The following is a 26,381-nucleotide window of genomic DNA, read 5'->3' as shown; positions in this document are numbered from 1 at the left end:
ATAAAAATGTATTTCTAGTCTAACCGGAAATATACAAATTTTATTTAAAATTTAAAGCTCATATAAATTTATAATTGAATCCACTTATTTAATTTATTTTCAGTCGAATTTAAATTAATTCAAGGTTTTTAATTTTAGTAAAATAATTAGAATAAATTAAAATTTATAATAATTATAATATTTCAAAATTAAAATCCAAGAAAAGAATTTAAATTATTAATTTTAAAATTAATTAAAATTACATGAACTGAAAATCTCAAATTAAAATTTAAAACGATTTAATCGTAACACAAGGTACGCACATCACCACGCAACGCACAGCTATAGGCCACACGCATACGCAGCCATCGCTGGCCACGATGCGCGCAGCCTCTGTGCTATGTCGCGTCTGCTGCTGCTCACCCTCGCAAGGCACTGCACGCGAGGTAGTGCGCGCTGTGGCGCTGCTCGCTTGCTGCCCACACGCGACTGCTCGCTTGCCTTGCCCCTCGCCCTCGCCCATCGCATAGCACACACGGCCAGCTCCTTTGCTTCGCGCGCGCGCCACGCTTTGTTGCTCGCTTTGCATTCGTACCGCACGGGCGATGAGTTCCCTTGCTCGTCGTCGCGTGCCCGCACTATACAACACCCCTTAAGGGTAACACGTAGCTTCCATTGCTTTGTGCGTGCAACATTCATGAGCGTTTTCATAAAAATTTAAAATTTTTAATTCAAAATTAATGACAAATTAATAAAACATATTAATTTCATAATTTTAGGGCGAAAAATCGAAAATTTATTAATCAATTAATTTCCGATTAACATGGATTCAAATCTAGGTCATAAAAATTAAAAATTTAACATAAATTAACAATTTTTATGGTGGATTTTAATCATGGATACCTAATTAAATTATTAATTAATTATGAAAATCAAATCAATTCTAAATTATTCGAATTTCAACAAATTAATCATAATTACAAATTAGGTTGTATATTTAACAAGTCTAGGCATTCATAATTGTTAAACATATACTGTAGGTCAATCAAAAACTCAAGATTTATCAACAAGAATCGCAAATACTTAATTTAACATCTTAAATTTACAAACTTTTGCGTTCGAAAAACTAAAACCTCCGAAAAGTCATAGTTAGACTTCGAATTTGGGAATTCTGGTTTTGGCCGAAAAAGATATTTTTTGTCAAAAATTTAGAATGCCTTTTACATGCGGAATTGACACAAAAATCACTCGATTTGGATGAGTAACGAAGAAACCGCCGAAAAACTGCGTACATATAATTAAATAAACGCAATTTGCAATTAATTACGAAAATTAATCACCCCTTTAATTCTTTGCAAATTTGTAAAATTTAACCATGTTCATGCAATTTAGATTATGAAAATAATAAGAGGCTCGTGATACCACTGTTGGGTTATGATACATATGAATAAACATAAATCATGCGGAAAAACCATAATGCCAGGAAACATATTATTTACACATAATCATATAGCATAATTTAGATGCATACATTTTGTAGCGTGCCCTCCCTAGCTGCGCCCGAACCGAACAAGAACAAGTCTTTTGGACTCCAAGTGTCGTCCCTCCGTAGATAGTCCACAGCACGTCCGGATCCGCCGTAAGATTGACCAACTAGAATCGCCCTTAAGGTACAATATATAATTTTCGGGTATTATAGGGCAATAATATGACTGAATTTTTGCTCTCAAAATTGTCACTTTGAATACTTGAAAAACTCGTTATAAATTGTGAACCCATGCCACATATTTATAGGGGTATGGAAAGAGAATTGGAATCTTACTAGGATACGAATTAATTAAATTAGAATCCTAGTAGAACTCTTATTTAATTAATTTATCTTTTAGGATTAGGAATTTAATCATTAAACGAATCCTATACGCTTTAGGTTTCGTATGTGAACACAAACACACACGCACGTACAGCAGCTTACGAGGGGCGCCATGCGGGCGCGCGCACAGCCCGAGCAACGCAGCCCAATTGCCACGGAGCCCACGACTGCCGCAGCCTTGGGCGCGCGCTGGGCCTGCCTTGCGGTGGGCCTGGCGCAGCCTTGCGCTGGCGTGTTGTGGCGCGCGTTTCCCTTGCTGGACGTGGGCCTGGCTTCGTGCTGGGCCTTCGTCCAGCAAGCTCGTCCGATGCTAATTCGTACGACGCGCTTCCGATTAATTTCCCGATTCCGGAATTTATTTCTGATACGAACAATATTTAACATTTCCGATTCCGGAATTAATTTCCGTTTCGAACAAATATTTAATATTTCCGTTTCCGGAATTATTTTCCGATTCCGATAATATTTCCGATTCAGACAATATTTCCGATTCCGGCAATATTTCCATTTCCATTAATATTTTCTGATACGTACCATGTTTCCGTTTCCGGCAACATCTACGACTTGGATAATATTTATATTTCCGATACGATCCATATTTCCGTTTCCGGCAATATCATCGTTTCCGGAGTATTCATTTGCTTGCCTTTGACGATCTCAGCTCCCACTGGAACCAAGATCCGTCGATTCCGAATATCCATAGATGGAGTATTTAATGCCATTAAATACTTGATCCGTTTACGTACTATTTGTGTGACCCTACGGGTTCAGTCAAGAGTAAGCTGTTGATTAATATAATTAATTCCACTTGAACTGAAGCGGCCTCTAGCTAGGCATTCAGCTCACTTGATCTCACTGAATTATTAACTTGTTAATTAATACTGAACCGCATTTATTAGACTTAATATTATATGCATACTTTGACCAAGGGCACTATTTCCTTCAGGATTGTGATGGAATCTTAGTGACTTGTAGATTCTGTCAGAAGTTAGGCCATAGGGATTATGAATGCTATTCTAAGAATGGAAGGCCTAACCAAGGTAACCACCAAGGCAATAATCGGAACAATCAGAACCGAAATGGGGGAAATGGAGGTGGAAACCAAAGGAACTACCAAGGTGGTAACAATGGCAATAACAATGGCAATAGCAATGGCAATCACCAGAACCATGGAAAGCCTGGAGGAAACCAACAGCAGAATGGGAACCGAAACAACAATGGGAACACCAATGGAGGTGGCTATAACAAAGGAGTTGCCCAAGGAAAGTTGAATGTGATATCTAGGCAAGAAGTGGAGACTTCCTCTGACGTCATAGCGAGTACTTTTTCTATTAATTCCGTTTTAGTTAAAGTTCTATTTGATTCTGGTGCGACTTATTCTTTTATATCAGTAGATGCTTTGGGGAAACTAGGGTTGAAAGAGCCTGAAACAATTGAGGTACCTATAGTCATACCTACTGGTAGCATAGTGAAGTGTACCAAAATCCATAGAGATGTGCCTTTGACCATAGCCAAGACCGTGTTCTTATCTAACCTAATCGAGTTTGAGTTAGGAGAGCTAGATGTAATTCTAGGAATGGATTGGTTGGCCAAGTTCAAAGCCAAAATAGATTGTGAGAAGCAGAAGGTTCACTTGAGGTCTAGCCTAGGCAAGGTAGTGTCATATCGTCGTTTTGGTAAGCCTAAGAACATAGGAATCATCACGGCAATGGAACTCGTGAACCTAGTCGGTAAAGAGAACCCAGCCTTCTTTTGTAATGTGAGGAACCTAGAGCATGTGATCAAGGATCAGCCTGAGGATATTGCAGTAGTTAATGAATTCCTTGATGCATTTCCAGAAGAGATCCCGGGGATGCCTCCCAATCGACCTATTGACTTTACCATAGATTTAGTGCCTGAAACCGCCCCTATTTCAAAAGCACCTTATCGCATGGCTCCAGCAGAAATGAATGAGTTAAAAGGCCAACTAGAGGATCTATTGGAGAAAGGTTACATTAGACCAAGTGCATCGCCTTGGGGAGCACCAGTGTTGTTTGTGAAGAAAAAGGATGGAGGTATGAGGCTCTGTCACTAGTAGAAAAAACCCTTATTGCAGCGGGCTTTTAGACCCCTGTTGCAGCGTACATCGTATGCTGCAACTGGGGGGCCTGCAACAAGTCTGAACTTGTTGCAGCGTACAAGTTCGCTGCAAAAAGTGATTTGTTGCAGCGGGCTTTTAGATGTATGCTGCAACAAGTGCCAAAAAATTGGCAAAATTTTGGACTTGTTGCAGCGTACATATAAAAGCCCGCTGCAACAGACTCAACTTTTTGCAGCGTACATTTATTTGTACGCTGCAACAAGTCTGAATTTTTGCGAAAATTTTTTCCCTTGTTGCAGCGTACAACATATATGTACGCTGCAAAAAAGCACTTTTGGCGGGAAAATTCTAATTTTGTTTAGGGATACCTAGAGTGCCTTGCACCAAATATAGAAACCTGTCAAAACAATAATAGAATAACGCAACCTGTATAACAAATATAAAAACAACAACTGGAGTTTTGTATACTATATATCCCAAAACCAAAGTGCACATATTACATTTAAATATATGTTCCAATTTCAACATAAACATACATTTTAATATAAAATTTATTCTATAACAACTAAACCAACTCGATCAAGCGCGCTAAAGCCAATAATAAATACTTGTTGGTAAAAAACTTAGCCCATTGCTCACGAACCACATCAAATTCCTCGCATAAGGCGCAATCCTCGGAGTGTAGACCTTTACAAAAACAGAAATTTAAATTAAACATTAGATTAAATACAAATTAAATATCACATTTTAACATTCAAGAAACTAATGACAATGTCCTAATAGTCTAAAATGAGTCCTTAGGTTCTTTAGTTCAAAGTTGGGAGCGAAAATGTCATTTTAGCCTAAATATGTCCTATAACGACCAAACAAGCCTTAAATGTGTATAAGTAGTTAGAATAAGTCTTAGAAACTTAAAACTAAGCATATTAAACATGTAATAAGTTTAAAATAAGTCCTTAGGTTCTTTATTTTAAAGTTGGGATCGAAAATGCCTTATTTTATCCTAAATATGACCTATAACGATAAAACAAGCATTAAATGTGCATAAATAGATTGGAATAAGTCTTAGAAACTTAAAACTAAGCATATTTATCATATAATAATTTAAAAATGAGTCCTTAGGTTCTTAAGTTCAAAGTTGGGAGCGAAAATGTCATTTTAGCCTAAATATGACCTAAAACGACACAATGAGCCTTAAATGTGCATAAATGGATTGGAATGAGTCCTAGAAAGTTAAAAATAAGCATATAAAACATTTAGTAAGTTTAAAATGAATCCTTAGGTTCTTTGGTTCATAGTTGGGAGCGAAAATGTCATTTTAGCCTAAATATGTCCTATAACGACCAAACAAGCCTTAAATGTGTATAAGTAGTTAGAATAAGTCTTAGAAACTTAAAACTAAGCATATTAAACATGTAATAAGTTTAAAATAAGTCCTTAGGTTCTTTATTTTAAAGTTGGGATCGAAAATGCCTTATTTTATCCTAAATATGACCTATAACGATAAAACAAGCATTAAATGTGCATAAATAGATTGGAATAAGTCTTAGAAACTTAAAACTAAGCATATTTATCATATAATAATTTAAAAATGAGTCCTTAGGTTCTTAAGTTCAAAGTTGGGAGGGAAAATGGCACTTTAGCCTAAATATGACCTATAACGACACAATGAGCCTTAAATATGCATAAATGGATTGGAATGAGTTCTAGAAAGTCAAAACTAAGCATATAAAACAATTAGTAAGTTTAAAATGAGTCCTTAGGTTCTTTAGTTCATAGTTTGGAGCGAAAATGTCATTTTAGCCTAAATATATCCTATAACGACCAAACAAGCCTTAAATGTGTATAAGTAGTTAGAATAAGTCTTAGAAACTTAAAACTAAGCATATTAAACATGTAATAAGTTTAAAATAAGTCCTTAGGTTCTTTATTTTAAAGTTGGGATCGAAAATGCCTTATTTTATCCTAAATATGACCTATAACGATAAAACAAGCATTAAATGTGCATAAATAGATTGGAATAAGTCTTAGAAACTTAAAACTAAGCATATTTATCATATAATAATTTAAAAATGAGTCCTTAGGTTCTTAAGTTCAAAGTTGGGAGCGAAAATGGCACTTTAGCCTAAATATGACCTATAACGACACAATGAGCCTTAAATATGCATAAATGGATTGGAATGAGTTCTAGAAAGTCAAAACTAAGCATATAAAACAATTAGTAAGTTTAAAATGAGTCCTTAGGTTCTTTAGTTCATAGTTTGGAGCGAAAATGTCATTTTAGCCTAAATATATCCTATAACGACCAAACAAGCCTTAAATGTGTATAAGTAGTTAGAATAAGTCTTAGAAACTTAAAACTAAGCATATTAAACATGTAATAAGTTTAAAGTTTGGAGGGAAAATGCTTTATTTTAGCCTTAATATGACCTATAACGAATTTGTGTATTACATCAAAGTATCAAGCAAAACAAATATGTGTATTTTTGCAATGATTGAAGCACGAATGAAAGTTCTGGCAGGAAATGAGCAGTTTGTTTTTTTCTTTTGTCTCTAAGATTTTAGAAACCTATCAAACAACTACCAATTAATTAAAACCTATCAAACAACTACCAATTAATTAAACCAATACAGTGATACCAAATGGGGCCTTAGCATTCTTATGTCAACTATTCGATGCAATCTAAATGTGTCCAATCTTAATTGGAAGCTGATAGCAGATTGATATGCCTAGGCAAAAGGTTTAATTATTTCACCTTCCCCTAGCTACAACTTTCAACTAAGTAAGAGGTTCTTTATTTTGTACAATAAGAGTACATCATTATACTTAACAGAGATCAATATGCATTGTGTACTACTTAAAACCTTCATATAGGATCATTACTCCTCCAAAAAGACAGTCGCAACTCCACATAACCTGTTCGTTTTTTAATGAAAATTCCAATTAGGAAATAAATAAAGTTCAGAAAAGACAGCTTCTAAAGACTTACATTACCTATTGTACCAATGCCAGCCAATGCGATTCCCAGCCAATCTACAACATTCATAAGCTCCTTCAAGTAAAAATGGGAGAAAATGGAAAGTATAGCAAGTCCACATCCAGAAACAGGTTGGATGACAGATACCTGAAATGGTTAGAAAGCGATCAGAAGATCAAGTTGGTTTCAAAAGAATATAGCCAGCTTAAAACGGGCAAGATAGAAAAAGGAAAGTATCAAGATGCTGACCATTAAACACTGTTGTATGCAGCATAAGCTTCAATTACAGTTGACAATTGAGAATAAAATACACAGAATTAAAAGAGGTTGTTGAGAAAAGATGCAAGAACTTGAGAAAAAGTGAATTTCATGGTACCAGGCTACCAGCAATTAACAAGAAGATTATAGGAAAAAAAATACAAACCAAGAAGTTAAAGAGAATATAGTGTTGCAAGTGCAAGCAGTATAATGCTGCTTCTGCTACAGACCTACAGTATACACTCAGCAAGAAACAATAAACAATCGAAACATATGATTCACTAATGAAAAAACAGACCCATGCTTAAAGCAGCTTACAGACAGATGCTAGATACCAAGGTGACAATCACAATTCATAGGACAAGCAAAAATAAGGAAAACGGGAAGCGTAAATCTCATAACAGCTATCATAAGACAAAAGACACTATTAACACAATTTCTACATTATGTATACTCTATGAATAAAGGACATACTGGCTTGTGCTTTGTTTCTAGCAAAATCATCCTGCACAGTGCACACTAGTAGCAACTCTTCCATCAAAGTAAACCTTCAAGCATCAGTTTCTAAATACCAGTTGGGGATAAAGGGATGTTCGTTCATTACAATATGCACCATTACGTATAAATGTCACAGAAAAGACAACACGAAACAGTTTTAAGGTTCCTCGCCATATCGCTTGTCGCTGAATCCCCACCACCGCAGCGATAAACACCAAAGTACAATACATAATTTCCCAACAAGGGCTAGTTGAAACTATATCATGAACTTTAGCTTAGTTTCTAATTGCCTGGATAGCAAACCATTGTCTTTTCCAGTAACTACAGGAACACACCGGAACAGCCAACAGCCAACAAAATCAAAATAAAAATAAAAGTTGAACAAACGAAAATCAAAAACGAAAATCAAAACGAAAATCAAAACGAAAATCAAAAACGAAAATCAAAAACAATAATCAAAACGAAAATCAAAAACTAAAATTGAACCCTAATCTGAAAACGAAAATAAAAAACGAAAATAAAAATTGAACACACCATACCACCGGAACCACGACGCCGAGCAACCACCGGAACCACGACGCGACGGGGAGATGCTGAACCACGGAACCAAGACAGCGACGCAGGGCTGAACCACGGAACCACGGAACCAAGACAGCGACGCAGGGCTGAACCACGACGCGACGGGGAGATGAGCAACCAACGGAACCAAGACAGCGACGCAGGGCTGAGCAACTCTTGGGTTCGACGGCGACGCGAGCTGAGTTCGACGGCGACCTTGGATATTTGTTTAAGGGAAAAGGCTTGGAGCTATAGCAGAGAAGGAACAGAGATTGAGCGCGGTTTGTACGTTGCAACTAGGAAAGTAAAAATTTTAATTTGAAACGCGGACTTGTTGCAGCGGGCATTAACATGTACGCTGCAATAACTACGGGTTGTTGCTGCGGGCTTTTATTTTGTACGCTGCAACAAACGCATTTGTTGCGAACAACTAAAATGTACGCTGCGATAACCCTTTAAAGGGTTTGACCCGCGTTGACCGACTGGTTGTTGAAGCGTATTTATACTTGTACGCTGCAACAAGGGGGCTGCAACAGGGGTTTTTTCTACTAGTGTGTATAGACTACAGGGAGCTCAATAAGGTCATAATCAAGAACAAGTATCCATTACCTAGGATAGAAGACCTATTTGACCAACTGAAAGGAGCTGGAATCTTTTCAAAGATTGATTTGCGTTCGGGTTATCATCAATTGAGAATCGCTGATCACGACATACCAAAGACCGCATTCAGGACTAGATACGGACATTATGAGTTCACTGTTATGCCTTTTGGGTTAACCAATGCCCCTGCAATATTTATGGACTTAATGAACCGTGTATTCCATGCCTATTTGGACAAGTTTGTAGTGGTTTTCATAGATGACATCCTAGTGTATTCAAAGAGTGAAGAGGATCACGCGGAACACTTGAGATCATTGTTGAGTACCTTGAGAGATAACCAGTTGTACGCCAAGTTCTCAAAGTGTGAGTTTTGGTTGGAAATAGTTGCATTTTTGGGACATTTTGTACCTAAAGAAGGAGTGGCAGTTGACCCTGCTAAGATCAAAGCTGTTAGTGAATGACCTACACCCAAGAGTGTGACTGACATTCGTAGTTTTCTGGGATTAGCTGGCTACTATAGGCGCTTTGTGCAAGACTTCTCTAGGATAGCCAAGCCCATGACTACCTTGATGAAGAAGGAAGCAAAGTTTAAATGGAGTGACCAGTGTGAGGAAGCATTCCAAGCCTTAAAGACGCGACTGACAACCGCGCCAGTGTTAACCTTACCAGATGAGAGTGGTGTGTATGACGTGTATAGTGATGCCTCTAAGAATGGTTTAGGGTGTGTATTGATGCAGAACGGGAAGGTTATTGTGTATGCGTTAAGGCAATTGAAGCCATATGAATCCAATTACCCTACCCATGATTTAGAGCTGGCTGCTATAGTGTTTGCATTGAAGATATGGATGAAGGAAATAATTCCCTTGGTCCAAGTATGCATTCAATGATAACTCTAATAAATGCGGTTCAGTATTAATTAACAAGTTAATAATTCAGTGAGATCAAGTGAGATGAATGCCTAGCTAGAGGCCGCTTCAGTTCAAGTGGAATTAATGATATTAATCCACAGCTTACTCTTGACTGAACCCGTAGGGTCACACAAATAGTACGTAAACGGATCAAGTATTTAATGGCATTAAATACTCTATCTATGGATATTCGGAATCGACAGATCTTGGGTTCAGTGGGAGCTGAGATCGTCACAAGCAAGTGAATACTCCGGAAACGATGATATTGCCGGAAACGGAAATATGGATCATATCGGAAATATAAATATTATCCAAGTCGTAGATGTTGCCGGAAACGGAAACATGGTACGTATCGGAAAATATTATTGGAAATAGAAATATTGCCGGAATCGGAAATATTGCCGGAAACGGAAATATTGTCAGATTCGGAAATATTATCGGAATCGGAAAATAATCCCAGAAACGGAAATATTAAATATTTATTCGAAACGGAAATTAATTCCGGAATCGGAAATATTAAATATTGTTCGTATCGGAAATGAATTCCGGAACCGGGAATTTAATCGGAAGCGTATCGTACGAATGAGCATCGGACGAGGCCTGCGGGACGAAGGCCCAGCACGAAGCCAGGCCATCGCCCAGCAAGCAAGACGCGCGCCAACGCCCTGCCCAAGGCAGCACCAGGCCCACCGCAAGGCAGGCCCAGCGCGCCAAGGTGTGGTTGCGTAGCGTGGGCTGCGTGGGCCGAGCGCACGCGTGCGGGCGCCCTCGTTGCTCCGTGCGTGTGTGTGTTTGTGTCCATGCACAATTCCTAAATCTATTAGGATTTGGTGTATGATTAAATTCCTATTCCTAAAAGGATTATTTAATTAATTAGAGTCCTTGTAGGATTCTAAGTTTAATTAAATCGTATCCTACTAGGATTCCAATTCCCTTTCCAAACCTCTATAAATAAAGGCCTAGGGTCATAATTTATGCACATGGGATTGAAGTATTCTAAGGGTTAGTTTTGAAAGAAAAATAAGCCAAACACTTGCAAACACTTAACCGAATTTCCTAGTAACCTTAAGGGCGATTCTAGTTGGTCTAACTTGAGGCGGATCTGGACGTACTGTGGACTATCTACGGAGGGACGAAATTTGGAGTCCTAAAGGCTTGTTCTTGTTTGGTTCGGGCGCAGCTAGGGAGGGCACGCTACAAAGTGTATGCTCCTAAATTATGCTAAATGATTATGTGTAAATAATATGTTTCCTGCCATTAAGGTTTTTCCGCATGATTTATGTTTTGTCATATGTATCATAACCTATCAGTGGTATTAGAGCCTCTTATTATTTTCATAATCTAAATTGCATAAACATGGTTAAATATTACAAATTTGCAAGAATTAAAAGGGGTGATTAATTTTCGTAATTGTTAATTAATTGCAAATTGCGTTTATTTAATTATATGTACGCAGTTTTTCGGCAGTTTCTTCGTTACTCATCCAAATCGAGTAATTTTTGTGTCAATTCCGCATGTAAAAGGCATTCTAAAATTTTGTCAAATATAGTCTTTTTCGGCCGAACCCAGAATTCTCAAATTCGAAGCCTAAATATGACTTTTCGGAGGTTTTAGTTTTTCGAACGCAAAACTTTGTAAATTTAAGATGTTAAATTAAATATTTGCGATTCCTGTTGATAAATCTTGAATTTTTGATTGACCTACTGTATATGTTTAACAAGTTTGAATGCCTAGCCTTGTTAATTATGCAATCTAATTTGTAATTATAATTAATTTGTTGAAAATTCGAATAATTTAGAATTGATTTGATTTTCATAATTAATTAATAATTTAATTAGATACCTATGATTAAAAACCACCATAAAAATTGTAAATTTGTGTTAAATTTTAAATTTTTATGACCTAGACTTGAATCCATGTTAATCGGAAATCAATTAATTAATAAATTTTCGATTTTTCGCCCTAAAATTATGAAATTAATATGATTTATTAATTTGTCATTAATTTTGAAAATAAAATTTTAATTTTTATGCGATTCGCTCATATAACTTGCACACACAAAGCAATGGACCCTACGTGTTACCCTTAAGGGGTGTTGTATAGTGCGGGCATGCGACGACGAGCAAGGGAGCTCGTCGCCCATGCGGTACGAATGCAGCGAGCAAGGCTATGGTGCACGAGCACAAGGCAGCAGCCCTGCCTTGTGTCGTGTGCAATGTGTTAGGTTATGATACATATGACAATACATAAATCATGCGGAAAAACCATAAAGCCAGGAAAGCATATTATTTACACATAATCATTTAGCATAGTATAGATGCATACACTATGTAGCGTGCCTTCCCTAGCTGTGCCCGAACAGAACAAGAACAAGTCTTTAGGACTACAAGTGTCGTCCCTCCGTAGATAGTCCACAGTACGTCCGGATCCGCCTCAAGATTGACCAACTAGAATCGCCCTTAAGGTGCTTAGGAATTTTCGGCTATTAGTGTAAGAGTGTGGCTGAATTTTCTTTCAAAAAACTTACCATTTGAATACTTCAATCGTGCCCATAAAGTATGACCCTAGGCCCTTATTTATAGAGGTTTGGAAAGGGAATTGAAATCCTAGTAGGATACGATTTAATTAAACTTAGAATCCTACAAGGACTCTAATTAATTAAATAATCCTAATAGGAATAGGAATTTAATCATACATCAAATCCTAATAGGTTTAGGAATTATACATGGACACAAACACACACACGAGCATGACCCGCAAGCATGCAGGCCATGCCCGCGCACAGCCCACACGCCCACGAAGCCCATGCGACCTACCGCAGCCCACGAGGCTGCCATGGCCTTAGCTGCGCGCTGGGCCTGCCTTGCGGTAGGCCTGCCGCAGCCTTGGGCTGTGTTGTGGCACGCCATTGCTTGCTGGGCGATGGCCTGGCTTCGTGCTGGGCCTTCGTCCGGCAGGCCTCGTCCGATGCTTATTCGTACGATACGCTTCCGATAAAATTCCCGGTTTCGGAATTCATTTCCGATACGAACAATATTTAATATTTCCGATTCCGGAATTAATTTCCGTTTCGAACAAATATTTAATATTTCGGTTTCCGGAATTATTTTCCGATTCCGATAATATTTCCGATTCTGACTATATTTCCGTTTCCGGCAATATTTCCGATTCCGGCAATATTTCCATTTCCGATAATATTTTCCGATACGTACCATGTTTTCGTTTCCGGCAACATCTACGACTTGGATAATATTTATATTTCCGATAGGATCCATATTTCCGTTTCCGTCAATATCATCGTTTCCGGAGTATTCATTTCTTGCTTGTGACGATCTCAGCTCCCACTGAAACCAAGATCCGTCGATTCCGAATATCCATAGATAGAGCATTTAATGCCATTAAATACTTGATCCATTTACGTACTATTTGTGTGACCCTACGGGTTCAGTCAAGAGTAAGCTGTGGATTAATATCATTAATTCCACTTGAACTGAAGAGGCCTCTAGCTAGGCATTCAGCTCACTTGATCTCACTGAATTATTAACTTGTTAACTAATACTGAACCGCATTTATTAGACTTAACATTGAATGCATACTTGGACCAAGGGAATTATTTCCTTCAGTCTCCCACTTGTCCTTAGGGACAAGTGTGCATTTCCTAATTCTTTCGTCGCTCGATGCTTGCTCTTGAACATAAGGTAAGAGTTGTCATCCTTATTATGTCCAGAGGGGTTTCTCGGTTTCAGAGTTCAACTGATCAAATAAACAGATAATCATAGCCTATGATTCATCCGAGCACGGCCATGCATTTCACAGTTTCTAGCTCTCCGAGTGGCCTTGTACAACTTTTAAGCATCTCATCCCGATTTATGGGAGGACAATCCCAATCTTGCGATCTTGAGATTAGACTTCGTTTGATAGGTGATTACCTGAGCGTTGCCTTTATAGCCTCCTTTTACGGTGCGACGGTTGGTCAACATCAAAGCAACCAGTTCTCAAACAAGTAATCTCAAATCACTCAGGTACTGAGGATTTAGTGTCTAATAATTTTAATGAAATTTACTTATGACAGATTTTCATCTCTTACAGTAAAGTTTCATAGGTCTGTCCGATACTAGTCTTCCCAAAGTAAGTACCTATGCAAATGATTATGACATTGCCATGTCCACATAGTTCAAGAAATAGAACTACTAGTCATCTTGCATTCTAGTCGTCTAACGTTTTATATGCGTCCAATTTTATAGAAAACTCCGACCAGGGACCATTTTCAACTTTTGACATTCAAGTTCACTTGATAGACATTTCTTAGTCACAGGACTGGTCCTGACAGTCTATCTTGAATATATCGTCAAATTGAAGGGACTCATCATTTAATAAACCACAAATTAAATGGAAAAATGAATTCTATTCATTTATTGTGAATGATTAACCAATAATGTTTTACAAAGATTTAAACTCTAAAACTTTAAAAATATTAAATAAGGACATCAAAGCCATTCTCCAATATGCTTGATTCCCATAGCTGCAGTGTGCGAGTTATGCTTCGCCTGCGGCAGAGGTTTAGTCAATGGATCTGATATATTGTCATCAGTTCCAATCTTGCTTATCTCGACTTCTTTTCTTTCAACGAACTCTCGTAGAAGGTGAAATCTATGAAGTACATGCTTGACTCTTTGGTGGTGTCTAGGCTCCTTTGCCTGTGCAATAGCTGCGTTGTTATCACAATACAGGGCTATTGGTCCTTTAATGGAGGGTACTACACCTAGTTCACATATGAACTTCCTTAGCCATATAGCTTCCTTTGCTGCTTCATGTGCAGCAATGTACTCCGCTTCAGTTGTAGAATCCGCAATGGTGCTTTGCTTAGCACTTTTCCAGCTTACTGCACCTCCGTTGAGGCAGAAGACAAACCCAGACTGTGATCTGAAATCATCTTTGTCGGTTTGGAAACTTGCGTCCGTATAGCCTTTAACAATTAATTCATCATCTCCACCATAGACCAGGAAGTCATCTTTGTGCCTTTTCAGGTACTTCAGAATATTCTTGGCAGCAGTCCAATGTGCCTCTCCTAGGTCTGACTGGTATCTGCTCGTAGCACTGAGTGCGTACGCAACATCCGGGCGTGTACATATCATAGCATACATTATTGAACCAATCAATGATGCATATGGAATCCCATTCATTCGTCTACTCTCATCAAGTGTTTTTGGGCACTGAGTCTTGCTTAGAGTCATTCCATGAGACATGGGTAGGTAGCCTTGCTTGGAGTCTGCCATCTTGAACCTATCAAGCACCTTATTGATATAAGTGCTTTGACTAAGTCCAATCATCTTTTTAGATCTATCTTTGTAAATCTTGATGCCCAATATGTACTGTGCTTCTCCTAGATCCTTCATCGAAAAACATTTCCCAAGCCAAATCTTGACAGAGATCAACATAGGAATGTCATTTCCGATAAGTAATATGTCGTCGACATATAATACTAGAAAAGCAATTTTTCTCCCACTGACCTTCTTGTATACACAAGATTCGTCTGCGTTCTTGATGAATCCAAAGTCAATGACTGCTTCATCAAAACGTACATTCCAGCTCCTGGATGCCTGCTTCAATCCGTAGATTGATTTCTTTAGCTTTCATACCTTTTTAGCATTCTTTGGATCCTCAAAACCTTCAGGTTGTGTCATAAACACAGTTTCTGTTAAAACGCCGTTTAAGAAAGCGGTTTTGACATCCATCTGCCATATTTCTTAATCGTAATATGTGTTAGGTTATGATACATATGACAATTCATAAATCATGCGGAAAAACCATAAAGCCAGGAAAACATATTATTTACACATAATCATTTAGCATAGTTTAGATGCATACTCTTTGTTGCGTGCCTTCCCTAGCTGCGCCCGAACCGAAAAAGAACAAGTCTTTAGGACTCCAAGTGTCGTCCCTCCGTAGATAGTCCACAGCACGTCCGGATCCGCCTTAAGATTGACCAACTAGAATCGCCCTTAAGGTACTCTGAATTTTCGGCACTTTATAGGCAAATGTATGACTGATTTTTGCTCTCAAAAACTCACTTTGAATACTTGAATGCTCGATATAAATATGTGACCCTAGGCACCTATTTATAGAGTTATGGAAAAGGATTTGGAATCCTATTAGGATACTAATTTATTTAATTATAATCCTACTAGGACTCTAATTAAATAAACTAAATCTTTTGGGATTAGATTTAATCATATGACAAATCCCGGTAGCTTTAGGATTCGAGTAGCACACAAACACACACGCACGCATAGCAGCCCACGAGGGGCGCCATGCGCGCGCGCGCTGCCCGCGTGCTCGCAGCCCACTGCCGCAAGCCCACACGCTGCCGCAGCCTTGGCGCGCGCTGGGCCTGCCTTGCTGTGGGCCTGGCGCAGCCTTGGCTGGTGCGTTTGTGGCGCGCTGGCTTGCTGGGCGATGGCCCGGCTTCGTGCTGGGCCTTCGTCTGGCAGGCCTCGTCCGATGCTAATTCGTACGATACGCTTCCGATTAATTTCCCGATTCCGGAATTCATTTCCGATACGAACAATATTCAACATTTCCGATTCCGGAATCAATTTCCGTTTCGAACAAATATTTAATATTTCCGTTTCCGGAATTATTTTCCGATTCCGATAATATTTCCGATTCTGACAATATTTCCGTTTCCGGCAATATTTCCGATTCCGGTAATATTTCCATTTCCGATAATATTTTCCGATACGTACCATGTTTCCGTTTCCGGCAACATCTACGACTTTTATATTTCCGATATGATCTATATTTCCGTTTCCGGCAATATCATCGTTTCTGGAGTATTCATTTCTTGCCTGTGACGATCTCAGCTCCCACTGAAATCAAGATCCGTCGATTCCGTATATCCATAGATGGAGTATTTAATGCCATTAAATACTTGATCCGTTTACGTACTATTTGTGTGACCCTACGGGTTCAGTCAAGAGTAAGCTGTGGATTAATATCATTAATTCCACTTGAACTGAAGCGGCCTCTAGCTAGGCATTCAGCTCACTTGATCTCACTGAATTATTAACTTGTTAATTAATACTGAACCGCATTTATTAGACTTAACATTGAATGCATACTTGGACCAAGGGCATTATTTCCTTTAGTCTCCCACTTGTCCTTAGGGACAAGTGTGCATTTCCTAATTCCTTTGTCGCTCGATGCTTGCTCTTGAACATAAGGTAAGAGTTGTCATCCTTATTATGTCCAGAGGTGTTCCTCGGTTTCAGAGTTCAACTGATCAAATAGACAGATAATCATAGCCTATGATTCATCCGAGCACGGCCATGCATTTCACAGTTTCTAGCTCTCCGAGTGGCCTTGTACAACTTTTAAGCATCTCATCCCGATTTATGGGAGGACAATCCCAATCTTGCGATCTTGAGATTAGACTTCGTTTGATAGGTGATTACCTGAGCGTTGCCTTTATAGCCTCCTTTTACGGTGCGACGGTTGGTCAACGTCAAAGCAACCAGTTCTCAAACAAGTAATCTCAAATCACTCAGGTATTGAGGATTTAGTGTCTAATAATTTTAATGAAATTTACTTATGACAGATTTTCATCTCTTACAGTAAAGTTTCATAGGTCTTGTCCGATACTAGTCTTCCCAAAGTAAGTATCTATGCAAATGATTATGACATTGCCATGTCCACATAGTTCAAGAAACATAACTACTAATCATCTTGCATTCTAGTCGTCTAACGTTTTCTATGCGTCCAATTTTATAAAAAACTCCGACTAGGGACCATTTTCAACCTTTGACATTCAAGTTCACTTGATAGACATTTCTTAGTCACAGGACTGGTCCTGACAGTCTATCTTGAATATATCGTCAAATTGAAGGGACTCATCATTTAATAAACCACAAATTAAATGGAAAAATGAATTCTTTTCATTAATTGTGAATGATTAACCAATAATGTTTTACAAAGATTTAAACTCTAAAACTTTAAAACATTAAACAGGGTCATCAAAGCCATTCTCCAATATGCTTGATTCCCATAGCTGCAGTGTGCGAGTTGTGCTTCGCCTGCGGCAGAGGTTTAGTCAATGGATCTGATATGTTGTCATCAGTTCCAATCTTGTTTATCTCGACTTCTTTTCTTTCAACGAACTCTCGTAGAAGGTGAAATCTACGAAGTACATGCTTGACTCTCTGGTGGTGTCTAGGCTCCTTTGCCTGTGCAATAGCTCCGTTATTATCACAATACAGGGCTATTGGTCCTTTAATGGAGGGGACTACACCAAGTTCACCTATGAACTTCCTTAGCCATATAGCTTCCTTTGCTGCTTCATGTGCAGCAATGTACTCCGCTTCAGTTGTAGAATCCGCAATGGTGCTTTGCTTAGCACTTTTCCAGCTTACTGCTCCTCCGTTGAGGCAGAAGACAAACCCAGACTGTGATCTGATATCATCTTAATTTGTCGGTTTGGAAACTTGCGTCCGTATAGCCATTAACAGTTAATTCATCATCTCCACCATAGACCAGGAAGTCATCTTTGTGCCTTTTCAGGTACTTCAGAATATTCTTGGCAGCAGTCCAATGCGCCTCTCCTGGGTCTGACTGGTATCTGCTCGTAGCACTGAGCGCGTACACAACATCCGGGCGTGTACATATCATAGCATACATTATTGAACCAATCAATGATGCATATGGAATCCCATTCATTTGTCTACGCTCATCAAGTGTTTTTGGGAACTGATTCTTGCTTAGAGTCATTCCATGAGACATGGGTAGGTAGCCTCGCTTGGAGTCCGCCATCTTGAACCTATCAAGCACCTTATTGATATAAGTGCTTTGACTAAGTCCAATCATCCTTTTAGATCTATCTTTGTAAATCTTGATGCCTAATATGTACTGTGCTTCTCCTAGATCTTTCATCGAAAAACATTTCCCAAGCCAAATCTTGACAGAGTTCAACATAGGAATGTCATTTCCGATAAGTAATATGTCGTCGACATATAATACTAGGAAAGCAATTTTGCTCCCACTGACCTTCTTGTATACACAAGATTCGTCTGCGTTCTTGATGAAACCAAAGTCACTGACCGCTTCATCAAAACGTATATTCCAGCTCCTGGATGCCTGCTTCAATCCGTAGATTGACTTCTTTAGCTTGCATACCTTTTTAGCATTCTTTGGATCCTCAAAACCTTCAGGCTGTGTCATAAACACAGTTTCTGTTAAAACACCGTTTAAGAAAGCAGTTTTGACATCCATCTGCCATATTTCGTAATCGTAATATGCAGCGATTGCTAACATTATCCGAATAGACTTTAGCATTGCAACTGGTGAAAAGGTTTCATCGTAATCCACACCGTGGACTTGCCTGTAACCTTTTGCAACCAATCTAGCTTTGAAAACTTCAAGTTTCCCATCTTTGACCTTTTTCAGCTTGAAAACCCATTTGCTTCCAATGGCTTGGTAGCCATCTGGAAAATCGACCAAATCCCATACTTGGTTTTCAGACATGGAGTCTAATTCAGATTGCATGGCTTCTTGCCATTGCTTGGAGCTAAGGCTCGTCATAGCTTGTTTGTAAGTCGCAGGTTCATCACTTTCAAGTAATAGAACGTCTTAGCTCTCGTTCGTCAAAATACCTAAGTACCTTTCCGGTTGAGATCTATATCTCTGCGATCTACGCGGGGTTACATCTTTAGGTTGACCATGATTCTCACCAGATTCTTCTAAAGATCTCTGAGTTTCATCCTGAATGTCATCTTGAGCATTCTCTAGAGCTTGTTGTTCGACTCGAATTTCTTCGAGGTCTACTTTTCTCCCACTTGTTATTTTGGAAATGTGATTCTTCTCCAAAAAGACACCATCTCGAGCAACAAACACCTTGTTCTCAGATGTATTGTAGAAGTAATACCCCTTTGTTTCCTTTGGATAGCCCTCAAGGATAAATTTGTCAGATTTTGGATGAAGTTTGTCAGAAATCAATCGTTTGACATATACTTCTCATCCCCAAATCTTAAGAAAAGACACATTTGGAGGCTTTCCAAACCATAATTCATATGGAGTCTTTTCGACAGCTTTAGACGGAGCTCTATTTATAGTGAGTGCAGCTGTATTTAGTGCATGTCCCCAAAATTCTAATGGAAGTTTGGCCTGACCCATCATTGACCTGACCATGTCTAGAAAGGTTCTGTTCCTCCGTTCTGACACACCGTTCCATTGTGGTGTTCCAGGAGGAGTCAATTCTGATAGAATTCCACATTCTTTCAGATGGTCATCAAATTCATAGCTCAGATATTCACCGCCTCTATCAGACCGCAGTGCCTTAATCTTCTTGCCTAATTGATTCTCTACTTCACTCTGAAATTCCTTGAATTTGTCAAAGGATTCAGACTTATGCTTCATTGGGTAGACATAACCATATCTACTGAAGTCATCAGTGAAAGTGATAAAGTAGCTGAAACCACCTGTAGCATTTGTACTCATTGGTCCACATACATCTGTATGGATTAAACCCAATAGTTCATTTGCTCTTTCTCCAACTTTAGAGAAAGGTTGCTTTGTCATTTTGCCAAGTAAACATGATTCGCATTTACCATAATCTTCTAAGTCAAATGGTTCTAGAATTCATTCCTTTTGAAGTCTTTCTAAGAGTTTCAAGTTTATATGGCCTAATCGACAATGCCACAGATAGGTGAGATCTGAATCATCCTTTTTGGCCTTTTTGGTATTTATGTTATATACTTGTTTGTCGTGATCTAATAAATAAAGTCCATTGACTAATCTAGCAGATCCATAAAACATCTCTTTAAAATAAAACGAACAACTATTGTCTTTTATTAAAAAAAGGAAAATCCCTTAGCATCTAAGCAAGAAACTGAAATGATGTTTTTAGTAAGACTTGGAACATGGAAACATTCTTCCAGTTCCAAAACTAGCCCAGAGGGAAACGACAAATAATAAGTTCCTACAGCTAATGCAGCAATCCGTGCTCCATTTCCCACTCGTAGGTCGACTTCACCCTTGCTTAACTTTCTACTTCTTCTTAGTCCCTGTGGATTGGAACATAAGTGTGAGCCACAACCTGTATCTAATACCCAAGAAGTTGAATTAGCAAGTATACAGTCTATAACGAAAATACCTGAAGATGGAACGACTGTTCCGTTCTTCTGATCTTCCTTTAGCTTCAAGCAATCTCTCTTCAAATGCCCCTTCTTCTTGCAGTAGAAGCATTCGGATTCAGAAGTGGGTTGACTGACCTTCCTCTTTACAGATTTGGCGCCAGTTTGCTTAGTTGGGCTGGCCTTGTTGCCACCTTTCTTAGCATTCCTCTTCTTTCCAGATTTCTTGAACTCGCCCCCACGCACCATAAGCACATCCTGCTTATCACTTTTGAGCGTCTTTTCAGCGGTCTTCAGCATACCGTGAAGCTCAGTGAGCGTTTTGTCCAAACTATTCATACTGTAGTTCAGTTTGAACTGATCATACCCGCTATGAAGAGAATGGAGGATGGTGTCTATAGCCATTTCCTGAGAAAATTGCTGATCCAGCCGACTCATATTCTCAATGAGTCCAATCATTTTGAGAACATGTGGACTTACGGGCTCGCCTTTCTTAAGCTTGGTCTCAAGAATTTGCCTATGAGTCTCGAATCTTTCGACTCGAGCCAGATCTTTGAACATGTTCTTCAACTCACTGATGGTTGTGAAAGCATCTGAGTTGATGAACGTTTTCTGCAGATCCGCACTCATGGTGGCGAGCATTAGACATTTCACATCCTTGTTGGCATCAATCCAACGATTGAGGGCTGCCTGAGTGACCCCGTCGCCTGCGGCTTCGGGCATCGCCTCTTCTAGGACATACTCCTTTTCTTCCTGCATAAGAACTATTTGCAAGTTCCTTTGCCAGTCAAGGAAGTTCTTCCCGTTCAACTTCTCCTTTTCGAGAATTGATCGAATGTTGAATGAATTGTTGTTTGCCATATTTAAAACTACAATTGAAAAGAATAAACAAATAAATAACCATTCACAGTTTCTCTTAATAAACTTAAATTCTAGCATACATGCATAATTCAATGTTTATTAAGCATTTTATTCAAGTTATGTGTTCCGGCAGGTGTGAATAAAATGATTCCAAGATCCTAAAATCATTGAAGAACTAAGCACAGTTTGTCGACTTAATCCTAAAACATCTTAGGTAAGCAAAAGCCTTTTTCTAATAGTCTAAAAACTATTCTTGGTTGATAGGTACGTCTAAGAACTTATTAGGTAAACCTATCGATTTTGCCACGACATAAAAGGACTCCTTACTTATATCGTTGAGTTTCACCAAAACTAACATGTACTCACAATTATTTGTGTACCTTGCCCCTTTAGGACCAATAACTAACACCTCGCTGAGCGAAAACTATTACTAGATTGATGTAAAGGATATCCAAGCAAGTGTATATTTTGGCATGGCACCTTTTAACTTAATTTTTAAGTTTGGACCTTAAGGCTCTTACTATGTTGGTTAGATTTTAAGCGAACTAAAATCCTTAATCATGCAACATAATGAAGCTTTTGATCTCATGCATTTTAAGACATATTTAAAAGCAATAAATAACTTAAAACATGCATAAGATAAATGTGATCTAGTATGGCCCGACTTCATCTTGAAGATTTAACTTCAAAGTCCGTCTTGAAAATCTCCGTGGGAGGCACCATTTTCTTCAAATAGGATAAGCTATAATTAAAACTAATTACAACTATTTGATGGTACGCAGACCATATTTGAATTGAAAAACAACTTTGGTACTTTAGACCAATTACATTCAAATTAATGGTACGCAGACCATATTTTCTATCCTATTTGGGCCATACTAGTCACTTCATAACCTGCAAAACAGTACATATACAATATATACCATTCACCCATTCATTATCATGAATGGCCCACATAGCTGGTTAGTAAAACACATTATGCATCACGTAAACATTTGCAGCAATTAATCAAGGGCACCAATAATCTACCAATTATTCAATCCTTATTAATTCTAATCAAGTTGTTTTAACCTTAAGGATTTGTAGACCTAATCAAGAGTTTATGACTAAAAGGTCTCCCACTTAAACCAATAAATTCATATGCTTTACTAATTTTAAACATAAAAATGTATTTCTAGTCTAACCGGAAACATACAAATTTAATTAAAATTTAAAGCTCATATAAATTTATAATTGAATCCAAAAGTTTAATTTAATTTCAGTCGTATTTAAATTAATTCATGATTTTAATTTTAGTAAAATAATTAGAATAAATAAAATTTATTATAATTACAATATTCAAAATTAAAATCCAAGAAAATAATTTAAATTATTAATTTTAAAATTAATTAAAATTACGTAAACTGAAAATTTCAAATTAAAATTTCAAAACGATCTAATCGCATCGCAACAACCCCACGCAACGTACGCCCATGGGCCACACGCACACAGCCATCGCTGGCCATGTGCGCGCAGCCCATGCGCTGCATCGCATTGCTGCTGCTGCTTTCCCTCGCAAGGCATCACGCGAGCTGGTGCTCGCTGCGCGCGCCAGCATTCGATGCACGCGAGCCATCGCTCGCTGCGCTCGCTCGCCAGCGCTCGCTTCATGCGAGCCAGCGCTCGCCAGCGCTCGCTGCGCGCGCTCGCCAGCGCTCGCTGCGCGCGCTTGCCAGCGCTCGATCCTGCGAGCCATCGCTCGCTGGGCGAGGCATCGACGCTGGGCGTAGCACTCGTGGCACGCGAGCTTGCGCTCGCTGCGCGCGAGGCTCCGCACGCTTTGCGCGAGGCAGTGCGCGCTGTGGCGCAGCTCGCTTGCTGCCCACACGCGACTGCTGTGCCTTGCTTTCGCCCTCGCCCATTCGTCCATTGCTCACAGCCCACGACACAAGGCAGGGCTGCTGCCTTGTGCTCGTGCACCATGGCCTTGCTCATTGCATTCGTGCCGCATTGGCGACGAGCTCCCTTGCTCGTCGTCACATGCCCGCACTATACAACACCCCTTAAGGGTAACACGTAGCGTCCATTGCTTTGTGCGTGCAAGTTATATGAGCGAATCGCATAAAATTTAAAAAATTAATATTTAAAATTAATGACAAATTAATAAATAATATTAATTTTATAATTTTAGGGCGAAAAATCGAAAATTTATTATTCAATTGATTTCCGATTAACATGGATTCAAGTCTAGGTCATAAAAATTTAAAATTTAACATAAATTTACAATTTTTATGGTGGTTTTTAATCATAGGTATCTAATTAAATTATAATTAATTATGAAAATCAAATTAATTCTAAATTATTCTAATTTTCAACAAATTAATCATAATTACAAATTAGATTGCATAATTAACAAGGCTAGGCATTCAAACTTGTTAAACATATACATCTAGGTCAATAAAAAATTCAAGATTTATCAACAAGAATCGCAAATATTTAATTTAACATCTTAAATTTACGAAATTTTGCATTCGAAAAACTAAAACCTCCGAAATGTCATAGTTAGGCTTCGAATTTAAGAATTCTGGGTTCGGCAGAAAAATAATCTTTTTTGTCAAAATTTTAGAATGCCTTTTACATGCGGAATTGACACAAAAATCACTCGATTTGGATGAGTAACGAAGAAACTGCCGAAAAACTGCGTACGTATAATTAAATAAACGCAATTTGCAATTAATTAACAATTACGAAAATTAATCACCCCTTTTAATTCTTGCAAATTTGTAATATTTAACCATGTTCATGCAATTTAGATTATGAAAATAATAAGAGGCTCTGATACCACTGTTAGGTTATGATACATATGACAATTCATAAATCATGCGGAAAAACCATAAAGCCAGGAAAACATATTATTTACACATAATCATTTAGCATAGTTTAGATGCATACTTTTTGTTGCGTGCCTTCCCTAGCTGCGCCCGAACCGAACAAGAACAAGTCTTTAGGACTCCAAGTGTCGTCCCTCCGTAGATAGTCCACAGCACGTCCGGATCCGCCTTAAGATTGACCAACTAGAATCGCCATTAAGGTACTCTGAATTTTCGGCACTTTATAGGCAAATGTATGACTGATTTTTGCTCTCAAAAACTCAATTTGAATACTTGAATGCTCGATATAAATATGTGACCCTAGGCACCTATTTATAGAGTTATGGAAAAGGATTTGGAATCCTATTAGGATACTAATTTATTTAATTATAATCCTACTAGGACTCTAATTAAATAAACTAAATCTTTTAGGATTAGATTTAATCATATGACAAATCCCGGTAGCTTTAGGATTCGAGTAGCACACAAACACACACGCACGCACAGCAGCCCACGAGGGGAGCCATGCGCGCGCGCGCAACCCGCGTGCTCGCAGCCCACTGCCGCAAGCCCACACGCTGCCGCAGCCTTGGCGCGCGCTGGGCCTGCCTTGCGGTGGGCCTGGCGCAGCCTTGGCTGGTGCGTTTGTGGCGCGCTGGCTTGCTGGGCGATGGCCCGGCTTCGTGCTGGGCCTTCGTCTGGCAGGCCTCGTCCGATGCTAATTCGTACGATACGCTTCCGATTAATTTCCCGATTCCGGAATTCATTTCCGATACGAACAATATTCAACATTTCCGATTCCGGAATCAATTTCCGTTTCGAACAAATATTTAATATTTCCGTTTCCGGAATTATTTTCCGATTCCGATAATATTTCCGATTCTGACAATATTTCCGTTTCCGGCAATATTTCCGATTCCGGCAATATTTCCATTTCCGATAATATTTTCCGATACGTACCATGTTTCCATTTCCGGCAACATCTACGACTTTTATATTTCCGATACGATCCATATTTCCGTTTCCGGCAATATCATCGTTTCTGGAGTATTCATTTCTTGCCTGTGACGATCTCAGCTCCCACTGAAACCAAGATCCGTCGATTCCGAATATCCATTGATGGAGTATTTAATGCCATTAAATACTTGATCCGTTTACGTACTATTTGTGTGACCCTACGGGTTCAGTCAAGAGTAAGCTGTGGATTAATATCATTAATTCCACTTGAACTGAAGCGGCCTCTAGCTAGGCATTCAGCTCACTTGATCTCACTGAATTATTAACTTGTTAATTAATACTGAACCGCATTTATTAGACTTAACATTGAATGCATACTTGGACCAAGGGCGTTATTTCCTTCAATATGCAGCGATTGCTAACATTATCCGAATAGACTTTAGCATTGCAACTGGTGAAAAGGTTTCATCGTAATCCACACCGTGGACTTGCCTGTAACCTTTTGCAACCAATCTAGCTTTGAAAACTTCAAGTTTCCCATCCTTGTCCTTTTTCAGTTTGAAAACCCATTTGCTTCCAATGGCTTGGTAGCCATCTGGCAAATCGACCAAATCCCATACTTGGTTTTCTGACATGGAGTCTAATTCAGATTGCATGGCTTCTTGCCATTGCTTGGAGCTAGGGCTCGTCATAGCTTGTTTGTAAGTCGCAGGTTCATCACTTTCAAGTAATAGAACGTCATAGCTCTCGTTCATCAAAATACCTAAGTACCTTTCCGGTTGAGATCTATATCTTTGCGATCTACGCGGGGTAACATTTCTAGATTGACCATGATTCTCACCAGATTCTTCTAAAGATCTCT

The sequence above is a fragment of the Spinacia oleracea genome, chromosome 4 (assembly GCF_020520425.1).
Source record: "Spinacia oleracea cultivar Varoflay chromosome 4, BTI_SOV_V1, whole genome shotgun sequence".
NCBI lineage: Eukaryota > Viridiplantae > Streptophyta > Magnoliopsida > Caryophyllales > Amaranthaceae > Spinacia > Spinacia oleracea.
The sequence above is the reverse complement of the archived record's forward strand: the minus strand, read 5'-3'. Positions refer to the sequence as shown.